The sequence below is a fragment of the Macrobrachium nipponense genome, chromosome 1 (assembly GCF_015104395.2).
Source record: "Macrobrachium nipponense isolate FS-2020 chromosome 1, ASM1510439v2, whole genome shotgun sequence".
NCBI classification, from domain to species: Eukaryota; Metazoa; Arthropoda; class Malacostraca; order Decapoda; family Palaemonidae; genus Macrobrachium; species Macrobrachium nipponense.
The window spans coordinates 86417162-86437161 of record NC_087200.1 but is presented as its reverse complement, the minus strand read 5'-3'; the positions used below and the strand labels follow the sequence as shown (position 1 = coordinate 86437161).

The 20000-nt window shown below is 42.9% G+C and overlaps 1 protein-coding gene across 3 annotated transcripts in view; it reads left to right on the top strand.

Annotated features, from left to right (window-relative positions):
* Positions 1-20000, top strand: part of LOC135219431 (uncharacterized) — a 751318-nt gene that overhangs the window by 425772 nt on the left and 305546 nt on the right. The gene's annotated exons all lie outside the window — the stretch shown is intronic.

Sequence of the window (20000 nt, the reverse complement as noted above, 5' to 3'; positions counted from 1 at the left end):
ATTTAGCGCGTCGGCGTCGCCAACACTGGTGGTGATGACGTCATCTCCTCCACTCGCGGGAGAACCAGGTACAACTGCCCAGAAGTGAAGTCCAATTCTTTTCCTGCCGGCGTCCGGTGAACATCGGTGGTCGGTGCGGTTTGGATGACTTTGCTTCGCTTTTTTGTTTTCTTGTGGATTTGATCTTCGGAATTGGTGAAGTTACTCTTTTTTGGCGTTGTTGTTATTTTGCTTTTATTTAGGCGTTGCCATGTCGGATTCTAGTCCGTCGGGAGTTAGGTTTTGCATCTCAGGATGTAAAACTAGATTATCCAAGTTAGAGTATGATTCTCACACTAAATGTGTTAAGTGTAGGGGACAGGTTTGTTCAGCAGATCGAACATGTAACGAGTGTTATGATTGGACTGATTCTCAATGGAAGTTTTTTAGTCATACTTGGAGAAATTAAGCTAAAGACAGAATTAGAAAAGCAGCGCTTAGGGAAAGTAGACTTAGCTCTGCTTCGTCTTGCGATGCATCTGTTCCTTCTGTTTCCTCCTCAAATTGTTATGTCTCCTTTAACTACACCTCCTATTCTCCTACTAATCCCACTTCTCCGGCTTCCCGTGTAGTTTCTTCCGACACCATTGCCAGTCTGGAATCGAGGTTAGATCAGAAATTTTCGGTACTAGCGAATACGGTTTTGCAACTTGTTAATTCAGTTAAGACGTTTTTGGAGAAAAATCGGGCTTCAGGTTAAGAGTGTAGTTTGAGGGTGCGGTCTGTCTGTCCTGACACGTCTCCTAGACAAAGGTCACTGTCCAGCTCCCCCGCACCGGGGAGAAGACATACCGGAAGTCCAAGGAGTCGATCGGGATTTTGCCCACAGACAGGCGCCTCTCTTGTTGAGCCTGTTGCGCCTCAACAGGGCTTGGTTAAGCGTTGGAAAGGTGTTGCGGTCAGACGCCTTTCGAATGATTCAAGCGATTCGTCTCCGGTCGCGCGGCGCTCTTGGCGAGATTTGCCCGTTTCGCGTCCCTTAAAGAGGCGTTCAGGCGCCGATTCTTCGCTCCTCCAGTCAAGCGGTATAAGGGAGTCTGAGAGTAGGGTTGCGCCTCGGCCGTTAGCGGCTCGTTCGTCGCCTCAATCTGTGCCTTTTTCGGCTCCATCTACTAGTAGAGATTGTGGTTTTAGCGCTGTAGCTAGCAGTTCTAAGGGTGTTTCTTTAGGCGCTTTTTCGTCTGTTACGCCTGATGCGCCTGTTTCTCCTCGAATTTCGGCGGCTCCGAGCGAGGCGCAAGTAGTTTTTCCGCCTCCTGCTGAACATTTAGGCTCTTCCAAGCCTACGTTAACTGTTTTTTGATTTGTCTCTGGCGCCTTTGCGCAAGCAGTTAGAGATGTTAACCAACTGGATGAATGAGTCCAAGGGTGGTTCGAAACCTTCAGATCCGGTTGTAGTTCCGTCTACTTCTTCGGCAGTATCGGAGAATGAAGAAGAAGTAGAGGAGGAGGATTCACATCACCTCTCGTGTTATTCACGTCTCCTTAGATTTCTTCTGGTATCTTATCCAGATTATTTTGAGAAAGCGGCTCGCGCTCCCCAAACTTCTCGACTTTTTTGATGAGGAGGAAAAACTTCAGACCCTCTCCTCCCAAAACTTGTTCTATCTAAAGCGGTTAGACATTCGTTGAAAGAGACGGAGAAAATGATGTCTATGAAAGAGACTTAGGGAAGGCTCTTTTTGCTTACCCTCCCTCTAAGTTGCTTCGTAAGATGTATAGGTTTTATGTAACTGGGGAAGCTCCTTCTCTGGGAGTTTCTGCCTCCTCCCAGGGAGACTTCTCCAGTTTAATCGACTCCTCTAGAAGATCTGCTTTCGCCGCAGCAAAAGTTTTCTTTACAGCGCCTGAGTTGGACCACGTTGTAAAGAATCAATTTAAACTTTTGGAAGTCTTTAGCTTCTTGATTGGACTATTGGCGCTTTAGCGGCCAAGATCGAAGACTGTCCTCTCTTTCTCAGGAGTTAGCGGAGGATTGGATTGGTGTTCTGTCCTGTGCGGACAAAATCCATTAGGGATGGATGTGATGAGTTAGCTTCGCTCATCGCCTTTGGTACCCTAAGAAAAGGCAAACTTTGGTGCTCCTTTGCTTCTAAAAGGGTTACTTCCCAACAGAAGTCTGCTCTCTTGTTTGCTCCTTTTGTGAAAGATAACCTCTTTCCAGACGATGTAGTGTTGTCAGTTTCGTCTGCGCTAGATAAGAAATCTACTTCGGATTTACTGGCACAGTCTACTAAGAGACCTAAAGCTCCTGTGGAGACTGTTCCTTCGGTTTCTCCTCTGGCCCAAGCGCCTTTTCGAGGGAGAAAACCCAAGCGCTTCTTTCGGCCGAAGTCGAATTTGCGACTCAGTCTAAGGCCTCGGCCGCAAGGTTAACAACCTTCCAAATGAAAGCTCGTTCTTCATGCACAGTGGGAGACAGGCTGGCTCTATTTTGGGAGGAATGGGAAAACAGAGGAGCAGAAGCCTGGGTAGTACAAGTACTCAAGTTCGGCTATCGTATTCCTCTCGTTTCACCTCCCTCGCTCTCACCTGTGCCAATTCCATTCCAGGCATACTCTCCGGGCTCAGACAAATTTCTGGCGCTAGCCGCAGAAGTGGAAGCGCTTGTTCTCAAAGAAGCGATAGAACAGATAGAAGGGGATTTTCCTCCAGGCTTTTACAATCGCCTTTTTGTAGTTCCCAAGTCATCAGGGGCTGGAGCCGGTTTTGGATGTGAGCGCCCTGAACTTGCATGTCCAGAAAACAAAATTTCATATGGAGACCACTCGGTCGGTTCTGGAGTCCATCATACTGGGGGATTGGATGGTCTCTCTGGACATGCAAGACGCTTATTTTCACATTCCGATACATCGCGAATCTCGGAAGTACCTGAGGTTCATGTTCGAAGGCAAGGTGTTTCAGTTTCGGGCGCTTTGCTTCGGACTAGCGACCGCTCCTCAAGTTTTCACCAGGGTTCTATCCCCGATAGGAAGCTGGCTGCACATATTAGGAGTAAGAACCTCCCTCTATCTGGACGATTGGCTTCTCCGGTCGGAATCAGAGAGTCGGTGCATGAAGGACCTTGGAACAACTCTGGATCTTGCCAGAAAGTTAGGAATTCTGGTCAACAAACAGAAGTCCCAGTTGGTTCCATCTCAGAGCATCCTTTATTTGGGGATGATTCTGAATGCTCAAGTTTTTCGGGCTTTTCTGTCCCCGAAGAGGGTTCAAGGCTGTCTGGAGACAGTTCAGGAGTTCTTGGACAAAAAGGTCAAGTTCTGCCAATCAGTGGATGAGGCTCCTAGGCAAATTGACGTCAGTGAGAAATTTGGTGACGGGAAGACTGCACATGAGACCTCTGCAGTTTTTCCTGAGAGCCTCTTGGTTGCAGGAAGACACAACCAGACCTCGTTACCTTTCCTGTCACAGATCAAATAAAAGAGGACCTAAGGTGGTGGCTCTCTCGAGCAAGGTTGGAAGAAGGGTTAGATTTACGACCCATCCTCCCGAACCTACAGTTCTTTTCCGACGCATCGGACACAGGTTGGGGAGCCCATACTGGGAAATCAACGGACTTCAGGAGCTTGGTCAGAGAAGGAGAAGAAGTTCCACATAAATGTAAAGGAACTGTTAGCAATTTTCCTGGGGCTCAGACAGTTTCGGAGCTTAGTAGAAGGTCGAGTAGTGGCAGTGCATTCCGACAACTCCACGGCTCTCTCGTACGTGCGGAAAACAGGGGGGGGACTCAGTCTTTCTCTCTATACGAAGTAGCCAAGGATCTCCTCCTGTCAAACGAAGCGAAGGTTCAGCTAGTCCCGAGATTTGTTCCGGGGAGAGATGAACGTCCTGGCGGACGAGTTAAGTCGTCAACAGCAAGTGTTACCTCTGGAGTGGACTTTGGACAACAAGAAAAATTTGTCAGAAACTTTGCGCCTTTGGGGCCCCACCGACCGCAATAGACCTGTTCGCGACATCAAGGAACAACCGTCTTCCTCTCTTTTGTTCTCCAGTCCCAGATCCTCTAGCTTGGTCGGTGGACGCAATGCTGTTGGATTGGTCGGGTCTGGAAGCTTATGGATTCCCTCCGTTCGGTCTAATAAGAGAGGTGCTGAACAAGTTCATTTCGCACAGCAATGTAACACTAACGTTAATCGCTCCCTTTTGGCCCAGGAAAGAGTGGTTCCCCGGACCTTCTCCAGTTGTTAGTAGACTTCCCCAGACTTCTTCCTCCAGAGAAGTGGCTTCTCAAACAACCTCACTTCAAGAGGTTCCACCAAAACTTGTCCGCTCTAGCTCTGACAGGGTTCAGACTGTCCGGAATCTGTCAGAGCGAAAGGATTTTCAAGAAGAGCTGCAGAAGCTATCGCTCGTTGTAGGAGAGAGTCTTCTAACAAAAACTCTATCAAGGAAGTGGAGAATCTTCAGAGTGGTGTAGAAGTGCTAAAGTCTCTACTTCTGCGACCTCTTTAACAGAAATAGCAGATTTTCTTCTATTTCTTAGGAACTCTAAGAAACTGGCTCCTTCAACGATCAGAGGATATAGAGCCATGCTCTCTTCGGTTTTTCGACATCGAGGTTTGGATATTTCCTCCAATTCAGATCTGTCGGACCTCATTAGGTTTCTTCGAAACCACTAAGCTCCCGCAAGATACAGTGGCTTGGAACTTAGATGTGGTGCTTAAGTTCCTCATGGGGCCACCGTTTGAGCCTTTGAAGTCGGCTTCACTCAGGAACTTGACTAAGAAGGCACTTTTTCTTATTGCACTAGCTTCTGCTAAGCGTGTCAGCGAATTGCACGCTATAGACAAAAGAGTCGGTTTCTCTCAAGGCAATGCTGTATTTTCGGTATCTTTGACCTTTCTAGCCAAAAATGAGAATCCTTCTAATCCTTGGCCGAGGAGTTTTGTGGTAAGGAACTTATCTGATTTGGTTGGACATGAGGAGGAAGAAAGGCTCTTATGTCCAGTCAGGGCTATTAAGCAGTATCTGTTTGCCACTAAGGGTATTAGAGGACAATCTTCTAAGCTCTGGACCTCGGTTCAAAATCCCTCTCGTCCTCTTTCTAAGAATGCTATATCGTTCTTTATTAGAGAGCTTATCAGGGAAGCTCACTCGCAGTCCGAGAACGACAATCTTTCCGTTCTGAGAGTTAAAGCTCACAAGGTTAGAGCAGTGGCAACTTCTTTAGCATTCAGAAAGAATTTATCTTTAGCTTCGATTCTTCAGAGCACGTTCTGGAGATCGAATATCGAATTCGGTTTTTGCGAGTCATTATCTCAAAGAGATAGAAACGGTTTTCGAGAATTGTAAAACGTTAGGTCCGGTGGCGGTTTCTGGCATGGTGTTGGAGAAACGGCACAGGGTCTCACTCCTATGCTAACTTTTCACCTTGAATAGGTTGTCGAGTTCAAGGGAAGCTGGGGGTACTGAGTACCTGGGATACTCACAGTCTGATAGGTCAGATTTTACAATGGTTGGGTATATATGTTTTTAAATCGGTGTTTTTGGTGGGACAAATGTTTTGTATGATTGAATTTTCTGGTCTTAGCCCCAGGCAAGGGCAATCTTTGTTGTTACTATCCTCCGTCAGTCAGCCTTGACTCGCTTGAACTACGGAAGGATTCCACTCCTGTAGAGGCTAACTTTGGTCAAATTCCAATTCCTCTACAATAGTAAGAAGAGCACCGACCAGAGGCAGTAACAGTCTGCTGTAGCTCTCTTACAAGGTAAGGTACAACAGACACCTTGAGTGTTTACTGGTATTGCAATAAATGTAACCATTTAAAAATACTAGTGGTCCACTGAATCCCACCTTCCCATAAATGTGTAATCAGCTCTATAATTGTTCGGTAAGACACTACAATAAAAATGAAATTTTCATTATTAAAATTAAGTTTTATTGTATACTTACCGAACAATTATGATTATACCCACCCTCCTCCCCTTAGGTGGAAGGACGGGCAGAAAGAATTGGATTCACCTGGGCAGTTGTACCTGGTTCTCCCGCGAGTGGAGGGAGATGACGTCATCACCACCAGTGTTGGCGACGCCGACGCGCTAAATTTGAATTTAGTATCCTGCCGCTCGTGGAAATCACGGCTCTATAATTGTTCGGTAAGTATACAATAAAACTTCATTTTAATAATGAAAATTTCATATGTATTCTCATATTATTGTATTTTAAAATACTACGGCAAACTTAAGCCCGTATTCCGCGGAGCGGCCAATGTTGTGGTTTGAAATCAGCTGATGAATACGAGTTTGTTTCACCATAACGCAATTCTGAGCGAATGCTCTTGCTTCTAGTTAGCATAAACGAATATCTATATACTGACTTGTATGAGACAAAGTTATTTTTTCCTTATACAGCGTGTTTTTTAGGGTGGAAATATTTATTGAATATGTCTCGTTGTGAATGTGAACTACTATTTTTTTTGTTAACAGATTACGTTGGCGGCATGTTTATTGCGTAAAAAATTACGTGATTCCGTTCGCAATAATCCTTTATATCATCGTAATACGAACTTTACATTATTTATCTTATATCGCCGTGAAACCAACAGTAAAATGTTTTCTTTCAAGCACAGTAGTTTTGATTAAAATGATTTTATCCCAATTTTATCTACAGTTGTGTGTGATGGCAGATGTTTACTGCAGTTTATATCCTTGTTGCCGATGTACGATAATAGTCATTAGCAGCTTGAACAGTTTTCTCAGCTTCAGTATAAACTAGGTTTAAATTTAACGGTATATTTCCCGGTTGATCTTTAATCTATATTGATCTCTGATCTATAGCGAATAAAGTTATTACATTAAGATATCTCAGTTCTATTCTATACATAACGCCATTTATAACAAATACGGCAATGTTGCACTGTAGTACGATGATCGAAATACAAGCCAAACAGATGTTATCCAGTTCGGTTGTACTTAGAAAAAAAAAAGTCGTTTCTCGTTGGGTTGTTCATGGCTGTACACGTTCACGCAACGAATATAACATTAAAACCACACTTTCATCATTCTCTTTTGCTGTTATTGAACTTATGTAACTAGATGGATAAAGTTAGGCCATTGTAATTTGATCTCTCATAAAATCGGACTATCATAAGACTAATGATCATAACCTGAACACTACAGCTACCTGTACACTGTATAAACTTTATTATATCTTTACATACTCTAGACACCCACATGTACTGTACAGTAAATTCTATAGTACTATACTGCATAAATATAGTTTTACTTATTGCGCCGTTGTGGGATTACGGCGCCTTTGACTGGTCTAGAGTTTCGAAAGGTGTGCGGCGGCCGTAGGCTTTAAAATCGCTCAACGTCGAAAATCGCTTGGCGTCGGTGGCCAGGAACGGAACCCCTGCCGCTAACCGAGGGCCGCCTGTGTATATATATATATATATATATATATATATAATATATATATATATATATATATATATATATATATATATATATATATATATATATATATATATATATATATAATATATATATATATATATACATATATATATATATATATATATATATATAACAATATCAAAATTACCAAAAGTATATAACTTCACCTCCAATGAAGTATCAGAAAAGGGGTTGAATCCTGCGCCGTGATCAATCCAAACAGCTAACAGAAGAGCAAATACTGTACACCAGGTACAAACGAGCCACACATTGTCCCGAGGGAAGAGGAACGATAATTCGTCTTACCTGGCGGCAGCCTCCCTACTTGTCACCTAACGAGCCAAGTTGCTCTCACTCCCGTATACAGCAGCTGGACGAAAAGGGATAACACGGCAGGTAAATCCAAAATCCAGTGCCGGGATACGGCAACGACACTGGTTTTCCTGTCAGAGGTCGTTTTCCCGTCAAAATCCTCCAACGGGAAAACTTTCCACTGCCGTGTGAAGGTCACAGGTGACAACTACACCTGCGCGGAAAAACGCCGTGATCCAAGGAGACACACGCACAAGAGACGTATATCTGTGTCTGCCAGAATCCGTGATAGAAAACTCCAAGCGAGTGGTTTGAAAGGTGCAGGTTCTAAATCGTCCTCCAAATTGAACAAAATATAAATGCTGCGACAGGAAATAGTCCTGGGGAGAGCTTGTCAAAACCCGAACTGCCGTCGACGGTCCACCATGTCCACTCATCACCTTTCCAGTGTTTGTAAACACTCAAAGCAAAAGAATAACAATCGTTAAAACAATAGTTCACTAATACACAAAGGAGGAGGAGGAGGTGCAAAAACACTGACAAACAATCATAAAGGCACTTAACCCTTAAATGCCGAAGCGGTATATTAAAAATCGTCTTCCGTGTGCCGGGGGGGTTTTGGAGTGAGCGTGGAAGCGGAAAAAATATTTTTTTCAAAAAATCACAGCGCGCTTAGTTTTCAAGATTAGGAGTTCATTTTTGGCTCCTTTTTTTTGTCATTGCTTGAAGTTTAGTATGCAACCATCAGAAATGAAAAAAAATCATTATCATATATAAATAATGCGATATATGATAGCTAGAAAACAAAATTTCATATAATTGTATTCAAATCGCTCTGTGCGCAAAACGGTTAAAGGTAACGAGTTAATTTTTTTTCGTTGTTACACTAAATTGCGATCATTTTGGTATTGTGCTAGAGACTTCGAATTTGTTTCAAAATTAAGATAAATGACTGAATATTACTAGACAGTAAGAGTTTTTACTTACAATTGCGTTTATTGACCATTTCGGGTGAGTCAAAGTTGGCCGAACGTAGTTTTTTTTCTAGTTATCGAGATTTATTTGCAATTATTCCAAGAATGAGAAAAGCTACAACCTTCAAATATTTTTTTGTTGTATTCTACATTAAATTGCGCACATTTTTATATATAAAACTTTATGAAATGCCTAATATGAAAAGGAGCAAATATTAGGAGAATGCGACGTACGCATTTCGGAGATTTGCGGCGGAGAATCGGCGCGGGCAGGGAAGGAAAAAGTTTTTTTCAAAAATTCACCATAAATCTAAATATTGTGCTAGAGACTTCGAATCTGTTTCAAAATGAAGATAGATGATTGGAAATTACTAGAGTGTTATGTATTTTGCTTACCCAAACACAACTATATATATATATATATATATATATATAATATATATATATATATATATATATATATATATATATATATATTTATACACTTTTCGATTCTGGTATGAATACATAAATAAAAGGAATGCAGGTGAAACTTTTTTTTTTTTTTTTTTTTTTTTTTTTTTTTTTTTTTTCTGCATAAAATGAAATAAAATATATCATGCATCAATACATACGTATATATAAAAACTTGTAATAAATATAAAAGTAGATATAAAAAAAATGCAGAATACTCACTCGTAATCCTGGCTCTTTGTACTTCTCTTGTTTTCTCCCTCCTACGTTGAAGAGTCTTGCATTTTTTTCCTCTTGACATGACGAGGTACAGGTGGAGGAGGGAGACGCGCTCCCTTACTGCTGATGGGCCCGGCGGCCCCGTGCGCCCTCCGCTGTCGGTTGATTAGGCACACTCCAATAAAAGACCGTATTGTGGTATTTACGGTCACACTCCCCTATCCTGCAAAGAGCTACTTTGCAGGTACGACAGAAGAACCAGGTGTCTCTCCTTTTGCCATTCATATGGCACACCCGGCACCATTTCTGCCTGTGCCCTTCTAGGGCCTCCAGTGTGTTATCCCCTGGCTACAGCTGACACACAGGGTCCACTACCCGATGAGAAGCGGTGATGGCGGGGCCGGCAGAAGGGGCGTCGTCAGCAGTGGCGTCAGCACCAGGGGCGTCGTCAGCGGGGGCGTCGTCAGCAGGGGCGTCGGCACCAGGGGCGGCGGCAGGTTGACCAAAGTTGGCCCTCCTAATATCTGCCCTTTCCTCTAGGAAGGCCACTTATCGGGATTGAAGTTGATGAGGGCATTCCTGGCTACCTCGAGGAACTGTATGTGGGACAACCTCCGGAGATGGTCACCGTGGTACCCACAGTAGAGTATGTAGGCATTTTGGATGGCCAACTGAAGGATGTATTTGAGGAGCTTCTGTGTCCACCTCCTGGTTCTCCTGGCAAAGGGATAATCCTGGGTGAGTTGATCAAAGAGATCAACTCCTCCCATGTGCTTGTTGTAGTGCCCAATGACAGTAGGCCGCTCAAGACGAAGCTGCTCAAACACAACTCGGCCCTGTCGACGTGTCTTCTTCCGCTGTATGACCTCTTCTTGGATGGGTTCATGACTCGTCGTAATAATGGGGACGAGTCGGACCCCCTTCTAACAGATGACAAAGACAGCGCCCTTCCGCTGCCACTCTGTCTCTCCTCTTGCCAGATGTTGCGGATGGCTAGCGTACCTCTTGAGGGCATTCGGGGCCCCAGGCACTAACTGAAGGGTACCACTGACATGCACACCTGCTTCATACAGTTCCTGGGCCAGGGATACCGAGTTATAATAATTATCTATAAACAGGTGATATCCCTGGTTACGGAAACGATCCACAAGACTGAATACAGTGTCACGCAGCGTGGAGAAGACACCAGAATACACCGAAAAGTCCACGACGTATCCAGTGTTGGACTCGGTAATAAAAGAAAAATTTCACTCCATATTTCTTCGGCTTCTTGGGGTTATACACTTTAATACTTAGACGTCCTTTGTAAGGCATCATCCCTTCATCCAAAGAAAGGTTCTTTCCAGGAACCACAAGAATTCTACACCATTCACGAATGTATTCCAACACTGGGCGGATTAGGAGGAGGCGATCGCGGTTATTCCAGGGTATGGCCCTTTGGTTGAAGGCGTTGAAATACCTGTCCAACGCCAGGAAACTATCATGGGGCATAACGTTGGGCACATTGGGCATACTTAAAAAAAAATTCCACCTCCAATATTGCATGATGTTGGCAGCAGGCATCATACCAAAATAAATGTGGAACCCCAAAAAATGCGCCATGTCAGTGAGGTTGCAGCCCCGCCAGCGATACGACAATTTTGCACACGAACCCCCCCCTTTGGCCCATCTTCCTCACTTAGGCCTTTGCTTTCAGTATCGTCATCTGTGATAAAACTAGACCCCATATCCTCATCCTCCCCTTCCTCAGATTCCCCCTCATATGCACTAAAACCACTAAATTCGGGCTCACTTTCGGGATGTGAGCCTCGAACGGATATCGGGGGCAAATATTCGTCATCACTGACATCAGGACTGATGTCCTCATCACTAGATGACCATCCATTATCAAAATGAGGACTTGCGACATATTCCCGATCAAGCTCCGATAAGTACTCCTCTATGTTTCTTTGGTTGGAGGCCTCCCAAATTCCTACGAATGCCCCTAAGGACGCCCCGATGCTTCCTAGGGGTTACTAAAGGCACACGAGAGACACGTTGTGATCCTAAACCACTTTCATCTACACGTGGCCGCACAGAACGGCGTTGAGGCGCCAGGTCATCTTGGGTGCTTGGTCCTTCGCCAGCATCCAAGTCCAAGATACGCCTTACGCAATCCCTTCCGACGGGTAAAACGCGCCTTTCACGGTCCACACGTCGTTGAGACATCTCTATGTACGTCCTGTACCTCCACAAATATTCAGTCTCGCACAAGTTCAGGAAAACTCGATTGCGACAAAAGATCGCTCTTGGACGACGCGGCGCTGATGCTGACTGATGCGAGAAGGAGGCATTTCGCGCATGCGCACCTGGGTCACGCTTCTAAAAAAAACAACACCTCGATCCGTGAACTCCCAGCATCCCCCAAGGCGCGTGATTCAGAAGTTTTAGGTTGGTAGGCCTATAAGTATTTTTACGCGAATTAAAAAAAAAAATTTGTGTATGTCGACGTAAATTACGTCTGGTCGGAACCCAAGAGACAATTTATCTCGATGTAAAATACGTCCAATAGGTGTTTAAGGGTTAACTTACTGTAATACAAGAGTAAACATACTCAGTAAAAATTTAACTTAAAAGTAAACAAGGCTGATTTAAATCAACAAAAGAAATAATAATAGTTTTACGTTAACCTAATACATCCCTAAAAAATTAAGCCTTTAGGTAATTCCACATACAAATAACCTATTTTCTGACTTAGCCTCCTACTAGCTACGTTCTGACACTGCTTTTTATCATTTTATTACTCATATATTTTAACTTCATCATTTTATAACTATATAGTATAGATTTCATTAAAATAGTGTTTGTTCATATACAGAACAAACTTTCGGTCTTAACATCAGGATTTACTAGCGCCAAGCTGAAAACCGGTAGAATTAAAATTACACTAGTGAGATCCAGGGACTATTGGCATCTAGAATTAAAATTACACTTGTGAGATCCAGGGACTATTGGCATCTATACCAGGTCACGGGGCATGTATACCCAGAATGCCCTCGGCGTCCTGTGACCCACCAGTTATATTCCTACCGCCTTTAAGATAAAACGTGTTTACTGTCTATCTGATTTAAAGCCGGTTTTCAGTTTGCCCGTTTTTTATCCATTTCATTTTTCCTTTTTCGTATTACTTTTTCTTTCTCTGAGTGTGCTCAGTGTGAGTGTGATCGGTAAGAGCGTATAAGTGGTATGATGGAAATTTTCGCTTCACCATCGGGATCTTCTGCCATTTTGAAGAGGAGACAAAGGAAATGCCCCAGAGTCAGTGGCTTTCCATGTTCTAGATTCCTAACTTCGGTGTCGACGGATCCTCATCCAACGTGTAGTAGGTGCAGGGAAAACGTATGTACGATTACTAATCCATGTTCTGTTTGTCGGAGTTGGTCGGTGGAACAGTGGAAAAAGTTTTATGAGAAAGGCCAGTACAAAAGGAAGGAGGTGACGCCATCTTTGGATGACCAAACCTTACCGGCTTCTTTTGTATTGGCAATAAACCAGACTGCTCCATATGTTTCGCCACCTGCTTTTGATTTGTCCCATACCCCTTCGGTTTCTCCTAGCGATTCGTTATCGGAAACGTCAGGATGGTTTTTGGGTAATTTTATGCATAATATGTATGCTCCTTTGTTCCCAGCAGGTAGGGGGGAGCATCGCCATCTTTGTTCCAGACGCCGGCTCCCGAAGCTCATAGAATGGAAGGTACGTGGGCAGCGGTAGGCCTACCAGGCGTACCAACCTTGGAGGGTTTGCTGGCGCATTATATGGCATCACGATTCCAGCAGGGTCCGGCAGCGCTGAATGTTCCTCATCCCCCTGACTTGCAATTTATGGGAAATAATGCTGCGGCTACGCCATCAAATTCTATGTTTACAGCGATGCAGAATGTGGGGGGTAGTTTGGTGGCAAACGTGCGGATGCCAGCAGAAGCCGCACAGTCTCTCCCTACAAGATTGGTGACGTCACAACATACGTCACACACCGATATGGCAGATGCGATGACGTCACAGACTACTGCTTCTCGGCCTAATTCGCTGCACCTGGACTCAAATACGCCTTCTGACTTGGCAGTACACACTGTAATGGAGAAATTACAGGATATAGAGAATAGAATGGCTAAGAAAGACAAAAAGAAAAGGCATGATTCGTCTTCTTCTTCGTCGTCTTCCTCTAGTTCGGCGTCATCACTAAGTTTGATTACGTCACGGCGAGCACCAGTCAAGCGTTGGAGGATTCGGGATTTCGTGACTGATCCTCAGGCTAAGAGGAGAAGAGTGAATTCTTCTTCATCTTCAGACCAGGATTGTCGTATCCCAGTCAGCAGGAAAGTTGGGAAGTCAGTGGCTGGTAAGCACAAAGCTAGCGGACGAAGCCGTTTGCAAGAGTCCGAACAAGCGAGAGAGGCGACGGCCGATAGACTAGCGGCCGACGCGGAGTTGCCAGTACAGATTACAAAGACTACGATACTGCTGGCAAAATCAACGTTGGCGGCAAAAGGTGCAGCAAAGAATAGAATGCAGGTTTCAGTTTCGCCCGTAAGGCCGTTCAAAATATGGACAAAGGATGATAAGGCTCCTATTAAAAGAACGAAGAATAGAGAGTTGGCAACTTCGTCTGATACGTTTGTGGAAGGCATTGTTCCTCTGGATGAAAGATCGAGGCCGAATTCTCCGACGCTCGGAAACGATAGCAATCCTAATAGACGAAATTATCTCAGTTTCAAGGGAACCTTCATCTTGGAGGTCTAGATGAGATTCTCGCTCTAGATCCGTGAGCAGAGAAAGAGTGAGGCTTCTCGTTCCCTTGCTGACTATTCAGGATCAAGCCGGCGGCGGCCATCAGAGATGTAGGGGCAGGCGGCCGCAAAATTCCCGGCCGTTTGCCAGAGGATAAGGGTGAAATAACATCCCCTGTGGCGGAGAACAGATGTTAGAGCCGGAGGAAGGAAAAAACCAAGAGTTTCTGGCCTCGTATGTGGAGGTGATTGATTTGATTCATCAATTCAATAACCTTTCGGAGAAGACAGAAACACCTGCCAGTATGCTTCCTCCGGGAATTGACATGGTATTTGGATTGAAAAGGGATACCAAGGTGTCGTTTGAATTGCCTTGTTTGAGTCATGCGGACTCTGTTTTACAACACGTAAACGCACAGATTGCAGGAAGAGATAATTCCTTAAGATCTAATAGATCATTTAAATTTATTCCTCCTCCAATGATGAAACAAAGGAAATGTTATACGACACCGACAGTCCCTTTGCTGTCTAGACAAGTGAACCCTAATGTGGTAAGGTTAAGGCCTGGATTAACCTTAGATCAGGTCAGAATGGAGTGCCCTTCGATGACTTACCAAGAGGCTGCTACATTACAAGCAACAGCTTCTTCTGTCTTTCAGACTGCTTCTTGGTTAGATCTTTGGTCAACAGCAGTGGCGAAGATTGCATCCTCAGAAGTGACAAGAAAGGTAGTGGATGAATCATTGTTCATTAGATTGCTACAATCAGGTTCCAAAGCGATTGCATACTTGACAAACTTAAGCGCCAATGTTTGGGCAAATATCCTGTTAATGAGGAGAGATGCAGCACTGGCTAGATTGAGCCGCACTGTTGATTTGGATTCCCTGTTAGCGATGAGGAATGGGGATATCTTGGAGTTGCAGTTGCTGTTGCCAGAGGTCATACTGGAAGAGGCTATAGATAGAAGAAGGATGGACACTATAGATAGAAGAAGGATGGACACTAACGGTAGATTGGTACAGCAGGCAGTTAGGAAAACGTCTAACAGTCAAGCTACCTCTATGGAGGTAAGGCAACAGCAAATACCTCGGAAGAAGACAGTGAGACATAACATCCCTAATAGAGCAACAAGACCCTCTTCCCCAAAGAGGTGAGTTCATCGGCCCTTTCAGAATAGAAACAACAGAGGAAGGGGGAGTAGGGGAAGAGGGAGAGGCTCAAGAAGATAGGATGGGCGCCTCTCATCACTCGGCCACACCAGTGGGGGGTTGCCTGGCAAATCACTGGAAGGTGTGGCAGGAACTGGGAGCAGAGCAGTGGGTGGTGGATGTTCTCAGGGTCGGGTATTTGATTCCGTTCGAGGTAACCCTGCCCCTGACAGAACAGCCATTACCTCACTTCGCTTATGCTCAGGAATCTCAGAAGGCCATTATTCTGCAAGAGGAAGTGAAGAAGATGATGGAAAAAAGGCCTGTGGAACAAGTATCCAGTCCATCAAAAGGCTTTTACAGCAGGATTTTCCTGGTACCCAAAGCCAACGGGGAGTGGAGGACAGTAATAGACCTGTCAACATTGAATCTGTTTATAAGAAAAACCAGTTTCAAAATGGAAACTCCAAAAACGGTTCTATAAGCAGTCAGGATCAGGGACTTTATGCTGACAATCGATCTGAAGGACGCATACTTTCAGATACCAGTCCATCAGTCTTCAAGGAAATTTCTCCGCTTCAGTCTTGCAGGGCAAGCTTTCGAATTCAAAGTCCTGTGCTTGGGATTGACGACGTCTCCTCAAGTTTTACAAGAGTGATCACTCTCGTGTCGACGTGGGCGCATGCTCAGGGGATCAGGCTAATAAGATATCTAGACGATTGGCTGGTGATAGCGAAGTCCAGAGAGAAATTACTCGGACAGGGCGACCCTCTTGCAGTTTTGTCACAGTCTAGGTATTGTGATAAATCAGGAGAAGTCGCAGTTGGATCCAAGTCAACGTTTGGAGTATCTGGGAATGGTTATAGACACAATAAAAGCCAAAGTATTCCCGACAGACCAGAGAATAGAGAAATGCAAACAAGTGGTGAATGCCTTTCTGGGAAAACAAACACAGCCAGCAAGGCAGTGGCAGGTAGTACTGGGAATCCTAACTTCCCTGGAAAAGCTAGTACCACAAGGAAGGCTACACGCCCCCCCAAAAGAGAAAAAAAATGAAATCAAATAATTTTATTTTTTTCTAAAGAGAAGCAAGAATTAAACAGCTGGGAAACAATTCTGCATAAAGCTTCAATGCAGTCAAACACTCACGCTTCTCCACTCACACTCACTTGTGCGATAACAGAAAACGGTTATTAGGCTACTTATGCTGAGAAAAATCTCTAGAGGCTACTGCTATAACATTATCCTTCTCTCTTACTATTTCCGTTTTCTGAACCCTGATTACAACTTATAAATACTAAAACACCTCTTGTGCTTTTCTCAAAACTAATCTCACTCAGTAACACTGTTACAAGGGCGGAGGCCAAGGCACAGGGCGTTGTTTATAATTCTAAAGCAAATTTACATTCATTGCCTTTGCTCTACTCTTACCCACATTAATTCTATAATGCATACTTCCCCTTTCCTCTAACACTGAATAAAGACCTTCGTACTTATAAGGTAAAAATGGACTTTCTCTCGAGACTAGTACTAAAGCTTTATCTCTTACACCCAAACTTCTTTTGTTTGCTCTTAGCTTATGTTTCCCTTTAAGTCCCCCTTGACTTCCTTTCGCGTTTTCTTTCGCTAAGTGCCAAGCACTTCCGTTCTCCTCCGCTAACTGCCAAACATCTCTTAGATCGTTTTTATAATAATCAAGATTAGTTATGCAGTCATCTCTACCCTTACTTCTAGGCAAAGTTCCGAACATATTTATAATTACATTATCAAAAGATTCGCCTACTGAAGGAATATTACACAACGGAACTCTGGGAATTACTTGAATCAGTTTCCCGGCAATTTGATATTCATGACAGTTTAAAGCAAACCTCTCAAAACACACATCATTCTTCATCTTAGGCCAAAAGTACGCCCTACTAATACACTTGAAAGTTATATTTACTCCTAAATGTCCTTGCTCATCGTGTGCTAACTTCAAAACTAGTTCCCGAAGCTTCCTAGGAACTACTAATTGTTCTGTGACTTCCTCTTTACTACCTGACTTTGGTCGAACATACCGACACAAAACTTCGTCCTTTAAACAAATACAGGCGGTCCCCGGGTTACGACGGGGTTCCGTTCTTAAGACGCGTCGTAACCCGAAAATCGTCGTAAGCCGGAACGACGTTCTTGAAAACATGTCCACAGGGAAAATTTCACTACTAATTTGCAATTTTTCTTAGGGCCGTATCTCTAAAATTATCACTAATTTACTTTTTTCATGTGCAACACTGTGTATTCACAAATTACTGTATATTTTCATTAAAATACAAGAGAGAGAGAGAGAGAGAGAGAGAGAGAGAGAGAGAGAGAACGAGAGAGAGAGAGAGAGAGAGAGAGAGAAGGAAGAGAGAGAAAATGAGAGAGAAAATAACTCCTTAGGTTTCAATAGATTGAAATGAATGTCTGTAGGCAACTTTTTCCCCCTCCCATAAATACATATATTTCTCCAGAGAAGAGAGAAACGAAGAGGACTGTGCAATTATGTTTGTCTGTCTATCAATTCTTTTGCTGAGAGCGAGAGAGATAAAACGGAAGAAATAGAAACACCAAATGTATGACAAGTATCTTGTGGAGAAGAGAGAGAGAAGAGAGAGAGAGAGAGAGAGAGAGAGAGAGAGAGAGAGAGAGAGAGAGTTGTTTAAAAGAGAGAAATGGAATGATTATTGTATTTAAAATACTCAGATATGAATTTTGTACTTGTATTATTATTGGAAAATATTAATGATAAACTTATTACATACACGTCCATGAAAATGATCTCATCTCAGTAGAGAGAGAGAGAGAGAGAGTTACATACAACCATTAAATTCGTTGACCATTGTATGGCATTGTTAAGCTTGAGTGTCACTCGAGTTGAGGTGGGGAAATTGATACAGAAAAAGACAAAGGGAAGAATTTTCTTTTGAAATTATTTATCGTATTATTACTATTTCTATTATTATTATTATTATTATTATTATTATTATTATTATTATTATTATTATTTGAAAATATAATAGTATTATTATTTTAATTATTTGAAAATATAATAAACACGTACATCTACCATAAAAATTAACTATCATCTCAGTAAGAAAGAGGAATTATCCTTACAAGTGAAATGAAAAGGTCATTTTCATCTCTTTAAATACGACCATTATGAATTTTGTAATTAAAGTTTTATTATTATTATTATTATTATTATTATTACAATAACTGAAATTATCAATAAACATTTTACATACTAGTACCATAAAAAATTCTTTCATCTCGTAAAAGAGAGGAGAGAGAGAGAGAGAAGAGTGTTTTATCTCTCTTTGTTTCTAACGCTTCCAGCGAAAGAGAGGGAGGGCGTTACCACTATGACTCTTATTATATTGTGTGGTGGCAAGAGAGAGAGAGAGAGAGAGTTAACCTTAATTAAAAGTGACATGGATAGATTAGTATGTATTGTATTTCTTTAAATACTATCACATGAATTTTGTAATTACAGTTATTATTATTATTATTATTTGGAAGCATTAAAAAAAAAACAAATAGTACAAGTTACATAAAAAATCTCGAGTCTCGGTAAATGAAGAGAGAGAGAGAGAGAGAGAGAGAGAGAGAGAGAGAGAGATAGAGAGAGATAGCCGATAGAGGTGAGAGAAGAATGTCAGGACCGACTGATTGCAACACTGCAGCTCTCCCCCAGCTCTTCCCCCTTTTGGCTGTCACAGAACATGATATATATCTGACAGTTTTAGTACCTGGAAAGGTTACAGAAAAGACTGGGATTTCCTTCAACAGAGAAGACTGGGATTTCCTTCATTCTTCGATAATTTTTTAAATATAAGCTAAAATCTTACTAATTCACTATGGTATTTTCTTTAATGAATTGATATTATTGCTGTATAAATTAATATTAATATTTGAAAATAGTAAATCATTTATTTATCATACTAAAAAACATACATCTTTGTAGTATAGAGAGAGAGAGAGAGAGAGAGAGAGAGAGAGAGAGAGAGAGAGAGAGAGAGAGAGAGAGAATTATAGTGATTATTTTCTTGGAAAATACAAAGAGAGAGAGAGAGAGAGAGAAACTGTGTTAAACTATAAAGGATTCTTATCTTATCATAATATGTGTTTTTTAAAAGCGTCGTAACCTCGGAGCGTCGAAGCGTCAGCGTCGTACCTCGGAACAGCGTCGTAACCCAGGGCGGATTTTTCAATGAATATTTAAGAAAAAGCGTCGTAACCTCGGAACGTCGTAAGCCGGACCCGTCGTAACCCGGGGACCGCCTGTAGTTTCCTTACACACATAATTGAGATCGTCATTCAGCTCACATTAAAAAATTCGGGTTAGTGTCTCATCCTCTCTCCGCAACCTGACTAGCTCATCCTTATCCAAAATGTTAAAGCCTAATTCATCACCGTAACTAGTACTAGATACTGGTACATTTACTGCGTTACTCTCGACAGCTACGCCTTCCCCTTGGCTCTCACTGTCAACGATAGAGTTAGGTCTCTCAGCCTCACTCATGCCAAGATCAACCTCGCTACCTCTATCACACTCGTTCGAATCCACGAACTCACACTCATTCGAATCCACGAACTTACCATCGTTCGAATCCACGAACACACACTCGTTCGAATCCACGAACAAATTATCACCGTAGTCTACGTCTG